This window comes from Anabrus simplex, chromosome 2 (genome assembly GCF_040414725.1).
Source record: "Anabrus simplex isolate iqAnaSimp1 chromosome 2, ASM4041472v1, whole genome shotgun sequence".
In the NCBI taxonomy this organism is placed as follows: Eukaryota; Metazoa; Arthropoda; class Insecta; order Orthoptera; family Tettigoniidae; genus Anabrus; species Anabrus simplex.
In genome coordinates, this window is record NC_090266.1 from 1,022,593,136 (window position 1) to 1,022,607,374 (window position 14,239).

The window sequence follows — 14,239 nt, forward strand, 5'->3', positions numbered from 1 at the left end:
TATTTGTTGTGTTGTCTTATTTCGTAACTTCCTATATTCGTCAAAGTTTTGTATGGTAGGGTCATTTTTGTACTGTCTGTGAGCGCAGTCTCTTTGTTTCATAAGTTGTCTAATTTTGTCATTTAACCACGGGAAGGGTCCTTTCGATATTCTCGCTCGCCGCTTTGGGGCATGCTTGTCAAATAGTTCCGTTACTTTGCTATTAAAGAAGTCAACTTTGTCATCTAGATTGTTATAGTTCGTTATGTCATGCCAGGGTATTTTGCCTGCGTCCTCTAAGAGTCTATCTTTATTTATATTTTTCAATGGTCGATAGGTGATAAATTTCTGGGAGGGTTTCGGTGGCCGGAGGTTATACGAGATGTATATTGCGTCATGTGCAGATATACCAGGTACGGAGGTGTGACCAACATTGAGAACTCTGTCTGAGTTGCTGGTAACTATAAGATCCAATAGTGTGTGCGAATGAGATGTATGGTGAGTCGGAGAGAGAGGTAAGATTTCCATATTATAGGCTTGAAATAATGTTTTGAGTCGTGTGGATTCGGAAGAAGTTGCGTCAGTTAGATCCGTATTGAAATCCCCCATAATTATTGTGTGAGGGTAGTCTGGCAGTAATTTAGTCAAGTCAGCTTCAAAGTCCTCTAAGTGACCTGTATTCGGAGGTTTGTAAACTACTCCTACAAGCGCTTTAATCCCGTTCGTTGTTGTTTCTACGAGCATGTATTCCGGTTTTCTCTCATACCTGCCTGGTGAATGACCGACCAGCTTAGGTTTGAGGCTAGTTAGGAAATAGCCACATACCCCTCCACCTCGTTTGTGAGTGCGGTCATTTCTCAGAAGCGAGTAGCCTTCAAGATGACACAAAGAAGACTGGCTATTGTCTGTTAACCATGACTCAGACACTAGCAGGGCATGGAAAACAGGTGGAGTGAATATTTCAGCAATCTCGTCCATTCGGTTGGCTGCTAATATACTTTGCGCGTTATATGACAGACGTGCAGGGCTCTGGGATGTTGCGAGACGAAAGTCTTGAGGATACTAGCGGTACTTTGATCAAGGTTTGCGCTAGAGGGTGAGGGGAGTGGGGACAGCGGAAGGACGGGAGAGGGTTGCTGGTCTGAGGCGACATACGGTGGCTGTTGAAATCGACTGATGACGTCAGAGGAATTTGTTTTGTCACTTGTAACTCTTGCCAACTTGGAACGATGAAAGTTAACAAAATGTACAGATAAACACAAAGAGCTAGGAGGAATTTAAAGTTAATTGAAGTAGTGAGGTGCAGGAATATAGTCAACTGTGCCTAGAATTACCTATTATTTTAAAGCGCGACTAAATTAAGGACGTTGTGTCTAAATTAATAAAATAAAAATTAAAAGTATTTAAAATTGAAAGTTATTAAATTAATCATAAGGAAATAAGAAAGTAAATGCAATTATTAATAAAATATATAGATAAATAGTTGCAAAAAAGAAATTTTAACTAAGCTAAACGAAAATAAATGATAATTCACTAAACTATTCTAAGATAGAATTTAACGATCTTGAGATAAATAAATATGGACTAATCTAGGAATATAAACACTCAGTTCGGTGCACTCAGTTCAGTGAATTGTTACATTTAACTGCTGTCACTGTCCTTAGGAATGTCACTCAGCCGGTTAATTCTAATTTTACTGCCATCTGGTTTCTTAATAATGATGTCTCCACTCGAGGTCCAACAATTGCTCTGATTAAAGCGGAGAATAGCTGCTTTAAGAATTGACAACCTGGTGGAGGTTAGATCCTCGCGAATAGTTACTGGGGTACCTTTCAATTTTCGCTTATTGCGAAACACTTCCTGCCTTGTTCGATATGATGTGAATTTGACAATGATTGGCCGAGGTTTCCCTGGAGATTTAGGTCCGACTCGGTGACTCCTATCAATGTCTTGCAAATTCACATTCACACCTATCTCCCTAAAAACATTTATCGCAAGTTCGTCCGTATTTTCACTTACACTTTCCTGTACCCCAAAAATTCTAACATTAGCTCTCTTCTACTGTATTGTTCCAGTGAGTCACATCTTGCAGCAAAATCTTCCCTCATCTCACGGATTTCTTTATCCCTGCTTTCGAGTTTTGCGTTCAATTCTGCCACAATTTCAGAATTGAACTGGAGAGATTTTTCTAATTCCTTTATGACGAGTTCTGTCACACGCTCCGATATGGCGGCTACTATCTTTTCAAGGAACTTACCAGAGCTGATGGTTTCGTTTAGTATCCTGGAGACTGCCTCTTCAACAGGGTTGGCACTGCTGCGGTTGGCACTACTGCTTTGGTCACTGGTGTTGCGCTTGCTACGGCCCATATTGCCTGAGAAATCACTACTTAATACTGGTGAACTGATTGTTACAATGACTGATACTCACTGGTTTGATTCAACACTGTATCACGCACTCGTGTACCACTTATTATATAGCTCCCTTTAGAATAACACCTTCTAATTCACTGAAACTGTGGAGCCGATCTTACGCACGTCCGTCACCCATGAGTAGTAACTCTTCCCGCCAAGTAGTGATAACACTCGAACACAAAGATAAACAAACACACATCGATTCGGTGTTCGGCTGTTGTGCAGTGCACACGTCTCTCTCCGGTCACTGGTGCAGCGGCTTTTTCACGTCTGTAGATAAGTAGAGTTTTTTGTGTTTGTATCCTAGTAATTCTTCCCTTGTAGTTGTTTCGGTGATAGTAGAGTGTAATCACCTTTCGGAGTACTATGTCTGTAGATAGTGGAGGCGGCCCTTTAGGAAGACCTCCTGATATTAGCAATGATTCCCTGAGTGAGGATTTACACATGGACGCTAGTAATACTGATACCCAACGAGACAGTTCTCAAGATACAATACGTGACATGGATCATCGCCAGCACGTTCCTGTATCTACATATTCTAACACTCATCTTGGTCCCTACATAGTATATGTAGAATCGACCGAATCTCAAAATAAAATAGGACATATTCACCCTATGTCTCTGGGTCGGATTTTCTATGCGAGGAAAATTGGTTAAGTCAAGGCAATCCATAGGAAGGGAAGAAATAGGATCCATATTCACTTCATGTCTAGTAAGACTGCAAACGCCTCTTTCTCATCCCATTCTTAAGGAAAAGAAATTGAAAGCTTTTATTCCGTCCTTAAATATTCATCGAGTAGGGGTCGTACGGTGAGTAGACACTACTATTTCCGAATCGGACATTCTCACCTATTTAGAATCGCCATATCCTGTAGTGAAAGTACAACGTCTAAATAGACGATCTTCCAAAGAGGGAAAACTGAATATATCCCTACAGGTACTGTGAAGGTTGTATTTGAAAGTCAACAACTTCCGAAAAGTGTGTCCATTTTTAAGGTCATTTTAGAGTTTCAGGCCTTTATATTCTCTCCCTTATTATGCAAACGATGCCAGCTGTATGCACATACCGCTACTAATTGTCGTTCAAGGGAGCCGAGATGTGGAAAATGTTCCCTTAATCACACTACCGAAGATTGCACTCACCAACTAGTTAAATGCGCTAATTGTGCAGAAAATCATCCTACGAGGGATGAACGTTGTGAAATCCATAACAACAGAAAAAAATCAAACGAATTATGAATGTTGAAAACAAATCCTATTTAGAAGTAAAAAAACTATTTTGTCCATATCCAACCCCCTTATGATGCCACAACATTTCCCTCCTTTACACAATAGACCTTCCCAATCGGAAGAAACTCTTCCTCGAAAGCGTAAATTTACTATGGTGGTTAGTAACCCTCCCCGCCCACCCGTTAAACCAGGTTATGACAGGACTGCATATCTGAATTTGATAAGTAATCCGAAGACGGGTCCAGAACATTCTGGCACTCCAGTAGTGCGATTGATACCTGCTCCTCCTAACGAGACTGCATCTACCTCATGGAAGTCAAGTCACCAAGGGCAACCTTCGGATCCCCACGCACAACTATCAGCATCTCCCTCTGTCACGGCTTTACATTGTAATTCAAATGTTACTTCTAATGAAAAATGTCGAAACGTTTCTAAGAAATTTGAAGATTTAATGGAACACATGGGACAAAACGTCCAATGGAAGCATCTGTTAAAGTCATTACATGATGAGGTTCTTCTTTTATTGGGACACTCCACTCCTTCCAAGTAAAACATGCGGTTATTGCAATGGAATTGTAGGAGCATTCTAAATAAGAAACATGAATTAGTGTGTTTGTTAAATTCTCTTGATCCTGAGGTAATTTTATTGAGCGAAACTTGGTTGAAATTACATTTTCATTTTCGTATGAAAGGTTTTACGGTCCTACGGCATGATGCCCCCATCTCGGGAGGTACATGCATTTTACTCAAACAAGACATCTACATTCAAGAAGCCTCATTAAACTATATTATACCGGGAACTCAAGCCCTTGCATTAAAAATTCAAGATTGGTTCGTGGTTTCCATTTACTGCCCGTCGTGGATCAAAGGTAATTATGCCCAATGGGACATCTCTTTTTCGCAAGTTTCCAACAAAAACACCCTCATAGGTGGTAATTTTAATGCCCACAATCCTCTTTGGGGAGCATATCTAGCTGCCCCAAAGGGAGGAATATTGAAAAATCACCGTAAAACAGGGACTGGTTATCCTCAACGACGGCTCTCCTACTCGTCTAACAGCTCCTAACATTAATAAAAGTGCAGTAGTCCTCACTGTTTGCACAGTTGATTTGGCACACAAAACAAATTGGAGTGTAATTTATGATACCAATCAAAGCGACCATTTCCCCATACTAATAGATATCGGCCTACAGGTTCACAGGAATGTCTCTCACTTTACTGCATCCCGTAATCTCCGCTCGTTTGATTCTACCTTATTCACGACCTTTCTCGCAGATAAAATACGCTCTACAATTCCAGATCCACATATTCTTGGCTATGATCTACTATTATCCTTTATTCATTCTTATTTAGATACCTATCACCCTATTGAACACAAGCAGCATTTTAAAACGCAGAACAATTCTATTCGTTGGTGGGATTCCGAATGTGCCTCCTTAGTTCGACGAAGACAAGCTGCCTCAAAAGCTTATAGAACATATGGCACCTATGATCACTACATTCAATATAAAAAATAGTCGCTTCTATACAGACTATTTTAAATTAAAAGCGACGAACAGCGTGGAAGGTATTTTTCACATCTCTCAATCGACAAACTCCTATCAAAGATATATGGGCAGCCATCAAATATTTAAGTAATGCTCACACAAATTTTGTTTCTCAATCGGACCCTAACGGAATTGCCCAATTTTACCACCAACTAACACCAGATTACGTGGAACCTTCTTATGAATGTAGTTTTAAACCTGCCTCCGCAAAATTTTCTAGTCTATTACAGAATATCTCCCTCCATGAACTAGGTATGGCACTCGAACATCGAAAAGATACTAGTCCGGGCAGAGATTCTATAACTTATAAAATGTTGAAATATCTACCGTCCCACGCTAAGCAAACGCTGCTAAATGCAATTCTTGCCGATTGGAACGATTTTCAAATTATACCACTATTAAAAAAGGTAAACATCCTCAAGACGCAAACGGGTATAGAGGGATCGCTTTGGGATCCTGCCTTCGTAAAACTTTCTAACGAATCCTCTTGCACCGTCTTCTATGGTGTTTAGAATATTATAATATACTTCCAGTGTATCAGTTTGGGTTTTTGAAAGACCGAAGTACGGCAGACGCTCTTAATATATATTTTACAGACTTATTACTCGCTCGAAGTCGAGGTGACGTTTTGACGGCTGTATTTCTCGATATAAAAAGAGCATATGATAATGTGGATATCGGAGTACTTCTTGCCAAATTACATAAGTGGCAATTTCCTATTCCGTTTATTAATATCATACGGCAATTTTTCACTAATCGTCACATTTTTGTAAAGAACAATGGCCAGAGTCTCGATTCTAGGTACACTTCCAAAGGTCTCCCACAAGGTGACATTTTGAGCCCTATCTTATATCTGTTATATAGCTTTGACTTAGAGCGGGTGATTTCTCAACAGGCTAGAATCCTACAATATGCTGACGATATAGTTATTTATTCTATTAAAGAATCGGTAATTGAATCCCGTACTACCATTGAACGTACACTAACGATCCTCCATAGATGGCTTCTACATCATAATTTAGAAATAGAATATCAAAAATCTTCTGCAATGATTTTTACGAGGAAACGAAATTATGATCATACGCCAATCACCTCTGGCTCCCATGCGATTAGTATCAAAACTTCGATCAAATATTTAGGAATTCAAATTGATAACAAATTACTCTGGAAAGAACGTATCGAATATATTCTTTCCAAATTAGAAACTAAATATCATATCATTAAATCTCTCACGAAACGCACCTGGGGATCAGATCCATAAAAATATCATCCGGTCAGTATTCGAATATGGCTGCCACTTTCTTGATATAGCATCTATTAGCCACCTACGCAAACTTGATACCTTTCAGTTTAAAAAACTCCGCTTAATCATGGGGGCTATGTCTTCCTCCCCAACGAACGCACTTCTAGCTGAAGCGTCGGAACCGCCATTAAAGTTTCGACGACGACTACTCGCCAGCAAACATCTTCTAAACAAATTAAATAAATATCGCCATCCAATCCTCCCGAAACTACAGCTGTTACACGAATATTATCAAAACCGGACTGTTAATGAAGAACATCAACCGGCTCTATTATGGGCATCTAACCAATTCGGTCACTTTCGTACTATCATGGTACAAACATTAAACCACCCAAAATACTCTATACCTTTTCGAGCTAGTACATTTAAACCCGACATTCTTCACACTATCTTCGAAAATCGCCCTCCAATACTACGAACAAATAGTCATGTCACGAGCAGACTATTTCAATTGCGTTGAGTACCCACGAGCAATATATCACTTTCTACACTGATGGTTCGAAGAATCTATCTCCAACTGGTGTAGGTGCTGCATTTTATTCACCCCAACTGGCTGTGAACAAAAATACACTCTCCCACACCTAGCCTCTTCTTTCACGGCCGGAATATACGCAATACGCCAGACTTTATTGTACATAAAATATTCTGGAATATTAAAAGCTCTAATTTGTACTGACTCCTTAAGTACTTTGATGGCTTTAGACAATCCCGAGCATACAAATAATTGGTACATTCTAAATTTACGCAAATTAAATTGTGACTTGTCCCTCCGTAATGTTAATGTATTATTCGCGTGGGTTCCGGGCCATTCTGGAATACAAGGCAACATCACAGCAGATAACCTAGCTAAAGAGGCAGCCCTGGGTACCGGATTAGACTACTACATCGCAGTTCCACACACAGACTTACGGGAACACTGTCGTCAGTTCATCCACGATCAGTGGAGTGCAGAATGGCGGCAAACATCACAGATTAAAGGGAAGCATTTATTCACGCTTATGCCTGACATTCCTAATAAACCGTGGTTCGCTTTTGGTAAGTACACTCGGCGTCATATTACTACAATCATACGGCTCCGTCTAAATCATGTCTGTACGTCTGCACATCTCTATCGCCTTAATCTTATCGAAAATAACTTATGTCCATGTGGACGAGCAGTCGGTACTGTAAATCACATCTTTTTTCAGTGTCACGCATATGAACATCAACGTCGCGAATTCAACGTAACGTGGGTTACCAATTGCCGTTAAATGTTTCGTGTTTAGTGTTCCAACCGACTTTTCGAATTGTAGACTTAATACTCAAATTTTAGTTACCTGTAACATCCAGTTGTAACCTATTCCTTTCCTCTAGGTACGGACTTTCACATCCCAACCCTTATTTGTGGTCCGGTCTTGTTTGTTTGTAGTAAGACGTCGTGATAGACCACACAGACGTGAAGAATTAGAACCTTGTGTCCCAGTGTTTTTGGGTTATGCCCTGATCGGTTAGCCTAAATAAAATTGGTATTTTCCTAAGTTTCATCATTACCTGCTATAATTAGCTTCATTACATAGTTAACCCTACTCTTTCGAAGTGTGCTAATTTCTTCTAAACGTTGGCACCTCTCCCAGACAATAATTAATCCGCATACCAGTGACTGGACGTAGCGTCTTACGACGATGTCCAACAACTAACCAAGAAGAAGAATGAACAAACACATAAGGTATACGTGACCACGTGCAAACAGGAGATAACCTATACTTAGTATATTAAACTTCCAAAATAAAAGAACCGGAAGACTCCTAAACTTCCTTATCACTATTGAAAGCCATAAAAAGAAGCCACAAAAGCAGAATCGAAACACCTCAATCACAACGGTTACTTTCAACTGGTATTCACGATCACACTGAATTCATGCATGACCTGCACTCCCCACCATATTGCCACTAATCGGAACCTGCCTTAGGTCTGTGTATTGGAGTTGGTCTTGGATTTTTGTTGCTAAGTCCATATCAGTGCCGAGTTACAAAACATGGTAAAGGATTTTAATAAATATCGGTTCGTTAAGACTAAGGAACTACAGTCTACGCCATAAATAATTTTATAAAAGTCCTAATATGACAGAGTCGGAAGGAAACTAATTATTAAGGCCTGCAATACAGAAACCTCATAAAATTGATAAAAAATAATATTACATTGACCATTGTTTGTTGTGATGTGCTTTATGTCTTCTGCTGCCACTCATCTCCGATAGATGTGATTACTGCTGCGTGCCGAGTATAACAGCCTGCCTGAATATTGGCGGGACGTAGCTGGAGAGTTAGATCACTCTCTAATTTAGCATGCCATTCCTTTCCTCTGGTTCATAAATTTTCTGATACTACTGGTAGGTAACACACTGATTCAAAATAACATTCAAGCTATTTAGTCCCTACTCTGAGGCACTGCTTACAATGAACAGTGTGGACATTTAACGGAATAATGCCAGATGAGTGTTCACGGCTCTCTGAGGCCTGATCATTACAGCACTGGAACGTTGGACTGTTAGATCGGCAGCGAAGTACTGTTCGTTAAAAGTGAGAAAATGTGCGGTTTTCATTTGATCGAGTATTTTATATGACAACATTGCTTTTAATCTCTACATTCCTACCGACTTCATTGTAATGATCTATGTTGACTTCTGTTGGGAAAACCACAAAGACAATCTTTCTGAAAATTCCGAAGCGAAGCACGGGTACATTAGCTGGTTACTAATAAAACTTATTAAAATATTATTCACCTTTGTAGTTTTCCTACAGGTCGTGCAATTTTATTGTATGCCGCACACACAGACGCCACAATATTATGCAGTTGACTTATTCAATCTAAACTAATAAAAGGAACGCTCTTTAACCGGACGTAACAGTATGGATTGCGCTTTAACTTTGGCTTCGCTATTTTGCCTTGACACCACCCAGAGATATGTTGCAGTCACGTAAGCCACTCTATAGTATTATTTCTAACTCCTTGTAGGGCAGAAGGATTACATAGACTTTACTTACTGGTATTCCATATTGTCCATTTTTGATTCGTCAACGACAGTAGACAATCCACACTCAAATATTGGTACAGCCTTCTGGGAAAGAAGACTGTGGAATATGGATTTTGTCCATGATATTTTATGTAGTACAACAGCATATCTTTGATTACAACATGAGGTTAAGTTATTGATATAAATTGTATCCAATTCTTTTACAGTGATAAATTCACAGATTTTGTAAATAAACTGGTATTGTTCCATGACTGTGGTCCGTGTCAGTGCGTGTTGCTTGTTTTACGAAGTCAGTCATGTTTTGTAGAACCGGTGAAACGCATAATTGTGGCTGGTGTAGACAATGGAGTGTTTAAATTATAGTTATTAGTGTCTTTAACTCTTCCTATAGAAGTAGAATGAAGTCTAGTAGTGTAGAAGTACATTTGTGTTGATAATGGAGACATGCAGCGGGCGTTTGGAGCCCAAACCTACGGACATTAAGAAAGGAATAATGGAGATTGATCAGTCCGACATAGAATTTCTGGAGGTCTCATTAGAAAATAAGCACATTTTTGACCCTCTACCGTTTGAACAGTGAAATTTAGAGATTGGTCAGTATCAGGCAAAATCAGTATGCCTTACGGGCAACCGAAGAGAATGTACCAAATCTAAATCCTCGAGGTTATCTAGGCCCATACAATAATATTGTAGAATCAAATCGCTCAAATGGACAAGTAGGTCATATCCACCCCATGTAGCTAGGAAGATTATTTTACGACCAAAAGATCCCTGACATAAAATCCATTAAGAGAATTGGTAGAGATAGGGTAGAAGTAGTCATTCTTCCGCGAAGAGCTGCCAACTCATCCTTAAATTAACACCTTCTTCGAAAAAAGGACGCAAAACCTACATTCCTTCCTCAAACGTACAGCTAGTAGATATCATACATGAAGTAGATGTTGACCTTACGGAAGATGACATAAAGCAATATACACTGAATTAGCAAATGTCATGGGATAGTCACCTAATAGCGTGTGGGGCCTCCTCTGGCCCTGCGAACTGCAGTGAGACGCCACGCCGTGGAAGTGAGTCGACAAGTCCCTGGTAGTCCTCTGCCGCAGCTGACACCAAATCGTTTGCAGAGCGGCCGCCAATGCTGGTCTATTCGTGGGTGCAGGATCCATGGCACGGAGCCTGCTTTCCAGGACATCCCAGATATGCTCGATAGGGTTCATATCGGGGCCCCTGGGTGGCCGTGGCAGTCTTTGGACCTACGCTGCATGTTCCTGGAATCATTTCCGAGCGATGTGGGAGCGATGTGGCAGCGCGTTATCATTTTGAAACACCGCAGAACCGTCTGGGCTCTGGAAGGCCAAAAATGGGTGGAGATGGTCTCCGAGCAGCTCAATATACCGCTCACCATTCAAAGTATCTTCCAGAACAACTAGGGGACCCATTCCATACCAGGAAAATGCACCCCAGACCATAACAGAGACATCAGCGCCCTGGACCACACCTCGAGGCAGGCGGGATCCATCGCTTCATGTGGTCTGCGCCATACACGGTGCCTCCCATCGGCATGATGCAGTTGAAATCGTGATTCGTCCGACCATATCACGTTACGCCATTGTTCCATTGTCCATCCTTGGTGACTGGCGACAAATGCGCGTCGTTGTGCCCGATGACGTTGGGTTAACAGTGGCACCTGTGTGCGTCGCCGGCTCCCATACCCCATAGAACCCATGTCCCTATGGATTGTCCACTGGGAGACGTGTCTAGCACGGCCTATGTTGAATTGAGCCGTGATTTGTTGAACAGTTGCCCGTCTATCACTATCGACAATCCGTCTCAGATGTCGGCGGTCACGGTCATCGAGGGTGGCTGGACCGCCGGTCGTTCGTCTGTTGTGGACGGTGACACCCGCATTCAACCATTCACGATACACCCTGGACACAGTTGATCGTGTGAAGCCGAATTCCCGCACAACTTCCGAAATCGCACTTCCCATGCGTCAGGCACCGACCACCATACCCCGTTCGAACGGTGTCAGCTCACGACGACGTTCCATGTTACACCTGTCACATGCACAGCCACTGCTCACAAGATCTCCTACACAACTGCCGCTGGCACAGGGGCCGTGTGGTGCGCAGACAACTCACCTGCGCATCAGTGCTCCACAATCCCATGAAATTTGCTCAATCATTGTATTGTGTCACCGTGTCCAGTAATAGTCAACAAAGACTGAAGAAGAGAACTTCTACTGGCGGATGAATATAATATGTTCCAGTCGGCTCAATTACGTTGATTTGAAACTCAAATATTACCAAAAGTCTACTTTCAGCGTTTTTCTTGAAGTTCAAGCCTTCATTCTTGCGTCAAAAATGTGCAATAAATTTCAAAGTTACGGACGAACCCAAAAAATTCGCACGTATGATCTCCGATGTGGGAAGTGTGCCCTGAATCACGATACGCAGTCTTGCAATGAAAACATATTTAAGTGCATTCACTATGCCTAAAATCATCCCGCAGGAGTTGCCAGATTTGAAAAATATCAAAAGCAAATCGCCACCAAGAGAATTATGGGCGTTAGAATATAAATCATGTCAAGACGTCATTGCTGAGCAACATTAAAGTGCTAAGGAATTTAACTCCTTGCTGATACCTCAACAATTTCCTAGTCTCGAAACGAGTAATACTTCCCTAATTTTGGAATAACCTAGAAAACTAAAGTTTACAGGGGTAGTTGGGAGTCCTTATCACTCCACACAACGGGCATATTTTGATAAAATAGGGTACTTAAACATCCTACGGTACCCTCAAATAACTATAGAGACTAGGGTAAGTGAATGTTTTGGTACTGTAAGGTGGAAACCCATCAGATCGTCTGAAGACGAAGGAATAATGAACGGAAATCATGTATTAACACTATCCCAACAATTCGATACTTTGATGGAACAAATGGGGACTGACGCACAAAGGCGTCATTCATTGAAACTGATAAAAGAAGCAGTATTAAGATTGTTAGATTCACAAAATGCGCCTAATACAGTATAACAGTAGGATCATACTCAACAAGAAATACGAATTACTTACTTTAATTGCGGAAGTATCGCCACAAATTGTTATCCTAAATAAAATATAGTTACAAGCCATTTTAATTTTAGAATACAAAATTATCAAATTGTTAGACACGATGGGAATCATTTTGGAGGTGTGGCTATTTTGGTGCACGATTCTTTATATTTTCAGCCTTTACCACTCAACTACCTCATACCAAGTATACAGGGTATTTACATTCAATTAGAGCACTTTTCATAAGCGGCAATATATTTCGCACCAAAAATTAAAGGAAATTTAATACGCTGGACAGGTTTCTTTAATCAGTTTAATGGAAAACTACTAATGGGCGTGATTTCAATGCCCATAATGTATTTTGGGGAAGTGTTATGTGTTGCACCAAAGGTCGTTGGTTGGAATGGGTCGTTAAAAATAAAGAGTATGTTATTTTAAACGATGGGTCACCAATTACTAGAATAACGGCACCCAATATATAAATGAAAGTGCTGTCGATCTTACCATCTCTTCAAATGACATAGAACATAATATTACACGGTATGTTCTAAAAGATACCCATCAGAGTGATCATTATCCGATAATCGCGGAGTTTCATACGGGGTGTGAAATAAACACTAACAGTCAGGTTCGTATGAGCCGGAATATCTCCCAGTTTGAAAATACTCTTTTCGAAAATATAATAGCACAAATTGTTTATCGCGCCATTAAAAGGTAAGGACGGATATCAGTATCTACTTTATACCAGGTATGCAGTGTATTTACATTCAACTAGAGCACATTTCATAAGCGGCAATATATTGCCCACCAAAAATTAAAGGAAATTTAATACTCTGGACAAGTTTCTTTAGTCAGTTTACTGGAAAAACTATTATTGGGTGTGATTTCAATGTCCATAGTATATTTCGGGGGAAGTGTTACATGTTTCACCAAAGGTTGGAGTGGGTCATTAAAAAAAGAGAGTATGTTATTTTGAACGATGGGTCACCGACTAGAATATCGGCTCCCAATATATAAATGAAAGTGCTGTGGATCTTACCATCTGATCAAATGACATAGAACATAAAATTACATTGTATGTTCTAAAATATACAAATCGGAGGGATCATTTTCAGATAATAGCGGAGTTTCACACGGGGTGTTAAATAAACAATAAGTCAGGTTCGAATGAGCCGGAATATCTCCCAGTTTGAAAATGCTCTTTCCGATAATATAATGACACAAATTGCACATAGCGGCGTTAAAAGGTAAGGACGGATATCAGTATCTACCTCATACCAGGTATGCAGGGCATTTACATTCAATTAGAGCATTTTCATAAGCGGCAATATATTGCCCACCAAAAATTAAAGGAAATTGACTACGCTGGACAAATTTCATTAGTTAGTTTACTGGAAAAACTATTATTGGGTGTGATTTCAATGCCCATAATTTAATTTGGGGAAGTGTTACGTGATGAACCAAAGATCGTTGGTTGGATAGGGTCATTAAAATAAAGAGTATGTTATTTTAAACGATGGGTACCTGACTAGATTAACGGCTCCCAATATATAAATGAAAGTGCTGTGAATCTTACCATCTGCTGGAATGACATAGGGGGCCGATGACCTTCGATGTTAGGCCCCTTTAAACAACAAGCGTCATCAGCATCAAATGATATAGTACATAAAATTACATGGTATGTTCTAAAAGATATCCA